This window comes from Martes martes (assembly GCF_963455335.1).
Source record: "Martes martes genome assembly, chromosome: 5".
Lineage (NCBI taxonomy): Eukaryota > Metazoa > Chordata > Mammalia > Carnivora > Mustelidae > Martes > Martes martes.
Window position 1 is genome coordinate 67,210,767 of NC_137892.1, and position 7,591 is coordinate 67,218,357.

General features: G+C 37.6%; 1 pseudogene across 1 annotated transcript; it reads right to left on the minus strand.

Annotated features, from left to right (window-relative positions):
* Window positions 1-5,145: 5,145 nt before the first annotated feature.
* Window positions 5,146-6,811, minus strand: LOC308343309 (large ribosomal subunit protein eL34-like; annotated as a pseudogene). The gene is made up of 2 exons: window positions 6,797-6,811; window positions 5,146-5,473 (listed from the first exon to the last, which is right to left on the minus strand). The product of its transcript is annotated as a large ribosomal subunit protein eL34-like (transcript).
* Window positions 6,812-7,591: the final 780 nt, after the last annotated feature.

A 7,591-nucleotide genomic window follows, 5' to 3' on the forward strand; every position in this document is an offset into this window, starting at 1 on the left:
AGGGTTGAGTAAGTCGGCCCTGACCCCCAAATTCTTTACCCTAAGGAGAAAGGGCAGTTCACATTTGCGGAAACGCTTGGGGCGCCCCGCGTGTGTTCACCTCTTTACTCGCTCTAGCTCGCTTTTTGGTGTAGATTGGAGCAATTCTCTGGATGTTTTAGAATTTCCTTTCCGGCCCATATTAGCCTTTACCAAAACATTTTGTCACAACTTTGCCGAAGTAAACTAATTTTACTTTCCAGGGTGAGGTGGTTTGGTGGGTTGCAGGACCATGGTTCACAATTTCTGGCGAGCGCGTTCAGAATGTATCCCCGAGGCCCGATCCTTAAAAGGGGTTCAGTCGAACTGGGGATGGAACCCGGTAATCTGAATTTCAGCAAGCGTAGCACGTACCGCCTGAGACCCCTGTACTTAATTACCTTAGTTCTCTTGTTTAAACAGACAAAAATTGACTCCTTGATATAAGTTGGCATGGATTTACAGTTAGTGATTCACAATTGAACAAACTTTGTTCCTTATCTCGGTAATGCAGTCAAAGGAGCATTTGTTAAGAGAGGCTAAATTTTCCAACTGGTAGGGCAAGCTTTAAGACAAGCTTGAAGTCAGAATGCTAGCTGGTCAGCCTTTTTGTGGTCTTATTTATGAAAAGCCTTTGCAGATTCAAAAATGAGTCCAAAATCTTTGAGAAAATATAATTTATATGGCAAGGAAACTTGTGTAGGTGCAGATTTCCCTCCAGTTAAGATTAATCATTTTGTTTTTTAATACTTTTCATGTGTAAATTTGTTAAAATGTGAGGTCTCTAAGAAAATAGTGAGAACAGCCATATTGCTTTTTAGGGTAATTGTAACTGTTGATATTTTCTTAAAAAACAATGTTGCTCCTCTTAAATATGAGTCAAGGTTTAGTATAGAAAAAGATGAACTATTATGCTCCGTGGGTTACTGTAAAAGTCAAAACGACTGTGCCAACATCACGCAGTACTATAGAAATACTACAGAATGCATAGAAATACTTCCCTTTTTGACAGTATGTCTTTGTTCCAGAAATGTGTTCCAGAACACATTTTCCCCCTTCTACCATGTTGTACTAAGAGCATTTGAAACTCTCTAGTCATACAATGTTTTTTGAGCATTTACATCAACATAACATTCTTCCACCTACCTGTCACCTGATTTACCTTATATATACCTGTTTTCTGGAAATATCCCAGGTTATTTTTTATTTTCCCTTGGTTCCCACTTTTCTGTCTTGTTCTTTTCTAATTTTTAAAACTTTAATTATATTGAAAATCATGAAAGTTGCTCTAATAGAAAAGAAATTTTTAGTTTTTCTGCTGCTGTTTTGTGAATGGTTAGGAAATTCAGATTCTGGGGCGCCTGGGTGGCTCATTCATTAAGTGGCTGCCTTCTATTCAGGTCATCATCTCAGGGTCCTGGGATGGGCTCCATGCTCAGCAGGGAGTCTGCTTCTCCCTCTGCCTGCTGCTCCCCCTGCTTGTGCTCTCTGTCTCTGTCAGATAAATAAAATCTTTAAAAAAGGGGGGAGGGGAGATTCAGATTCTGCTAATATTTATATACCAGTCTTCTAAAAAAGTAATTGAAGGGATTTTTTTAACTCCAAAAAAAGTTACTAAGTTGCAATCTTAGGTCAGTGATGACAAAACAGTAATTTATGATATCTATGGCAAGTAAGAATTACTAGCTCCCACATTTAACTGCTTAGCCTGAACAAACTCAAGGATTCAACATGACCTCTGTCAATAGAATAGGCAAGAAAGGGGAAACCTGTTTGCTCTCCTTGCTTTATAGTTTATGGTCTAATCAAAGTCGATGAATTATTTTCACCTCTCAGTTGGACTTGAGTTGGCTTCAGCATAAACTAAAATACATACTTGACATAATGTTTATTAAGAGCCCATTTTCACCCACAGAAGGTATTGGAAATCACTGAGGATAAATGTTCCCGTGGTTTTAGTTGCTTTGTGATCTGGCCATTGACTGATGGGCACAATAGACCTTTTGTTTGTTTCTAAACCTCCTTAAACTTCTAATACCCCCCCTTTGTCAAGTTAGTGCCTGCAACTTACTAGCTTTTGGTTTAAATGTCTCAGGAAAGCCTTTTCTGACACCCTCAACCTTATTAAGTTACATCCATCTTTGTTATTTTTAATTGTGGTACTTTATTAAATGCAGAATGATAGATTGATAATTTTATTGAGTTAACAGAGAACTGAACTAGAAGTCTTAATAATTTCTACAGGATGATGTTGAGTGTTGGCTCTTTGACAGTTGGATCCTCACAGAAATCTTATGAGGTAGATTCATCCCATAGTACTTCTCACTACTGGCCATCTAACTAGAGCTTAGAGAGTTAAGGTGTGAAGATTGGCACCACTTCATCTACCCTCCATTACTCTACCATCTCTATATACCTGAATCTATACATTTTGCCTTCCTTTCTGTTACACACAGAATTATTCCCTCTACTTGTACTTTTGTGTATTTCATTCAGGACCTTGATTGTTCTGTTACAGCCCTCCTGTATCTGTTCTCCCCCATTCAACTAAGTCATTCTACTAGTGTACTAATAAGCCTCAGTCTCAGGTATCTCAAAACAGAAGAAAATGAAAAATTTTTTGACCTCTGTTCTCCTCCAGCCACTACTTAATTTTTGTGTTCCCTTTTATAGCAAAAAATCCGTCCGAAGAATTGTCTAAACCTCCATCTTGACAAATCTAAAAGGTAAATTCTTAGTTTTTATTTTAGCCTTTAGGTGGCATTTGACACTCTTGGCCTCTTCCACATTTTTGAAATATTTTCTTCTCTAGGCTCCACGAACATCTCACTTCCTGGTTTCCTCTTACTGGCAGCTCAGTCTACTTCACTTTATCTTAATTCTCTGACTTCTAAATATTAGAGTTGCTTACATTTTAGTTCTATATTCTTTTCTACCTGTATTCTTCCTAAATATTTTCATCCAGTCCCATGGCTTTAACTGTCATCTTTATTTTGATGAGGTCCCAAATTTATAATGCTAACCCTAATTTTTTGAATATCAGACTGAATATCCTTCTTACATTATTGTGGAAAGCTTCCAAGTGCACCGAAGCACAAATAATATAATGAGCCTCCATAGACCCACCACACAGCACCAACAGTTACTAAATTAATACATGCATGCTCAGCTTTCTTTTCATTCAGTCTTAACAATTTTATTTCAGAAAACTTATATAAGGTCACACTGGAAGAAAGATACAGAAAGTCAAGTGCTGGGGAAGGGAGGAAGAGGAGCAGACAGTATCTTTTTTTTGTTTTGTTTTGTAGAGAACCCTGGTAGAGAAACACTTGTATGAAGATGCGGAAAGAAAGTTGTGCTAAAGTATTAAAAGGGAAAGATTAATTGAAGTCACAGGAATTATTGAAAGCATCTTTTTTTTTTTTAAGTTTATTTATTTTTCTTTGTAATCTCTGTACCCAACTTGAGGCTCAAACTCAAGACCCTGAGATGTGGAGATCAAGAGTAGCATGCTCCTCTGACTGAGTCAGCCAGGTGCCCCCAAAGCATCTTTTAAAATCTCAGTCACCCATTATACTCTGTATTTTCGAGACCAGAATAGAATCAAGACAGTCAATAACTTTTTTATAATTAAAAAAAAAAAAGCTTTAAATGTTTAATTGGTGGGAAAAAACCCACTGAAAATAAGTTGCCTTTAGAATATACATTGTCTGCAGTCAGACAAGGATGATATATGGGTAGAAAGATCCTGGAGTGTTATGAAAGCAAAGCATGGAAGTCTACATTATCCAAATTTTGCTGATCATCTTATTTAGTGAGCACTTTACCTTACCACGCCTTACCTTAACCACACTAAAATATTTTTAAGGCCTTTTTTGGCTATGAAATCCTCCCCAATCCTATTATCTTCATAAAATCTTTCAAATTGGGGCACATGGATGGGTCAGTTGGTTAAAAGTGCTTTTGGCTCAGGTCGTGATCCTGGGGTCCCAGGCTAATGCAAATTTAGCAAGTAAAAGTAAATCACTAAACAGTTTGAAGCAGCCTTTCTTGTCAGGCAGAGAATGCCAGCAGAGCTTAAATTTTTCTAGTAGATTTTTAAAATTATCCATAGGAGTTAGCTGCTATAATAAAGCACTGTACCAAGTTTATAGAGACAAAGAGTCCAGCCTAATATCCTCTCTCTGCTTATAAGCTCAGCAACCTCCAGTAAGATTCTCACAATGTCCTTAATTCAACACGAATTTTTTTAAATTTAAAAAAAAAGGTGGTTTTGCCTTTTCTATTTTAGGTTACATTTGAATGCCTTTTAAGAGGTATTGTGCAGTTTATTGGGGGAAAATTCTTTTGAAGCTCAAATTTGCTCTAAGAAAATGTGACTGCAGAAACCAAATCTATAGACATTTTAAAATTTAAACTATGGGATAACTTGGTGACTACCAAATTGTAACTGACTCAGTTTCTTGTTTCAGTGCCTTATCTTTTCCCCAAGCTCAAATCAGTGCTAACCAGGCCCATTACAACCCCCCTGGGGTATTTCATTCTGTTGGCTGATGGGTTGTCTGGAAGTCTACATCCTTTAGATTTACTCTCAGGATACCCAGTGTTCATTTGTCAGATACATTACACTGCTCGTGTATTACTTTTTATTTTTTGTTTTTTAAACAAAACAAGTTGTCAGGGTAGAAAATAATTTAAAGACCAACATATAATTAGTAACTTCATTTGGTTAACAAAACTGTCCAAATTTCAAACCTGGAAGGGGTTTCATTTTATATATTCCTGTATCATTTGTCACAGATATAAAAAAGAGTGAAAAAATCCAGAAATAATTATTTAACTGTTTGCATTTGGGTGATAGACTCAATATTCTTTTTTTTTTTTTTTTTTTAAGATTTATTTATTTGACAGAACAAGAAGGTGGAGTGGCAGTCAGAGGGAGAGGGAGAAGCAGGCTCCCTGCTGAGCAGAGAGCCCAACATGGGGCTTGATCCCAGGAATCACGACCCAAGCTGAAGATAGATACTTAACTGACTGAACCACCTAAGTGCCCCTAGATGCAATATTCTTTTTTTTTTAAGCCTTTTGATTTTTTTTATTACTCAAAAATGCTTCTTTTTTTTTTTTTTAAGCTTTCTGGCTCTGTGCTTTTGCCTATAACGCTTTCACTATGATTTTCTGCTCCTCGATGAGGAAAGCATGCTTGATCCTGTCATGAACACACTTAGCACACATGGAACCACCATAGGCCCTGCTGACTTGTTTTTATCATTTTAGACAACCTCGTAAGGACCTGAGGTCTCACAGCACGAACTCCTGGAAGTTAGCCTAGGCACACTTCACATGCAGATTTTGGTGCTTTCCCAGCCTTCTCGATATAAAGGTAAACGATTCAGGACAGCTTGGTTTTATTAGAGGCTGTACTGTAGGACAGCCTATGATGGTAGGTCAAACACTAGACCATTCTGAATGTCTATGTTTGCCGTCCCCGGAAGAGCTAGACTCAGTATTCTTTTTTTTTTTTTTTTTTAAGATTTTATTTATTTATTAAGCAGGCTCCCTGCTGAGCAGAGAGCCTGATGTGTGGCTTGATCCCAGGACCCTGAGATCATGACCTGAGCCAAAGGCAGAACCTTAACTCGCCGAGCCACCCAGGCGCCCCTTTTTTTCATTTTTAAAGTTGACATATTTGAGACTTCTATCTCATATACATGTTAGGTTTTGTCAAATTATTCTAAAATTTTGTTGAAATAGTATAGATAATTTGGGAAGATTTTGTAACTTTACTAATTGTTGTATGAGTCTGCATTCAGTTGCAGTAAATAGATCTGACTATTTTAAGGGTATAGAGATTTAATTTAGGGAATTGGTGCTTAGAAAATTATTTAATGGGCTGGAAGAGTGGGCTTTAGCCTAGACCATCAGAAATGAGTCCCAGGGTAATACTGCAAAACTAGACTGTTACAGAAGTGTCTACTACCCATCAGCATGGAGAAACAAGACTCCACGACTAGAATTATCTATGTTAAGGATAGGCTACTGTAGGGGTGCATGGGTGGCTCAGTTGGTTAAGTGTCTCACTCTTGATTTTGGCTCAGGTCATGATCTTGGAGTTCTGGGATCGAGCTCCACATTGGGCTGTGTACTCAGTAGAGAATCTGCTTAATGATTTGCTCTTCCTCTCCCTTTGCCCCTCTTCCCACTGGTGTTCTCTCTCTCTGTCTCAAATAAATAAATCTTTCAAAAAAAAAAAAAAAGAATAGACTACTGTAGCTACAATGTAGGAATCAAGAAGATACTATATTACTCAACACCCACAAAGCCAATGACTATGCTCTTGAAAGCTGCTGCAAAAAATACTACTACATTCGCCACTGTGCTTGCCAGCCAAAGAACAAAACAGCAGGAGAAAGGCTTTGGCTTTCCGTACCAAATCTTACTTTAATGTACCTAATTGACAGAAATCTACCTCTAGAATGCTAACTGCTCGAGTATTGGGAAATGTAGTTTTTGAAAAAAATTTTTAAAAGATTTTATTTATTTTAGGGGGTGAGGACAGAAGCGAAGGGAGAGAGGCAAGCAGACTGTGCACTGAGCACCAAGTGACCAGCTGATCTCACAACCCTAGTTCTGACCAGAAGATCTGACCTGAGCCAAGATCAAGAGTCAGCTGCTCAACTGACTGAGCCACCCAGGTACCCCTGGGAAATGTAGTTTTTAACTTTTCAAGATTTAAAGTACAGAGAAAAGTTTGAATGGATGCTGAGTACCAATCTACCTTATCCATGAACATAGTGCAACTATTGTTTCAAATATTTTCTGTATTTTATTATATATATATAATTTTTTTAAGCAATCTCTACACCCAACATGGGGCTCAAACTTAAAACCCCAAGATCAAGGGTCGCATGCTCTACTGACTGAACTAGCCAGGTGCCTGTATTTTATGTATTTTAATAGAGAAAACATTTTGAAGATCTTGGACCTGCTTTGTTGGCTGGATTTCCAGATATACCATAGGTTTTTTTATTTTTAATTTTTATTACATGTAGTTGGTGTACAATGTTTATAGTCTTTATTTTTAATCTCTTTCACTTTAGATATTGCAAGTATGTCACATTTGTCTATACTACCTTTGTTGAATAAAAAAAATTAATTTTTGACCACAGGTGACCCAGCCATCAATTTACAGAAAATTCAAAGATAGGAAAACATGTTAAATTATTCCACAGCCTGTTGGTTGGCTGAACTGGTTGGGCATCCGACTCTGGGTCATGAGATTGAGCCCCACATCAGGCTCTGGGCTCAGTGGGAAATTTGCTTGGGATGATCTGCCCCTCCCCCACCAAAAACAAATAAAACTTTAAATATGTTATTATATATTCCACATAATACATTCAATGAAATTCAGATTATGGGAAATGATAGGACTTCAACCAATACATTTCTGGAAGAAGGGAGAAATAAGAGAGAAAGGGGACTGTGGGTAAAAAGATACCTAAGAGACACGTCAAAAAAAAAAAGAAAGGAGGGGCACCTGGGTGGCTCAGTTGTTGAACGTCTGCTTTCACTC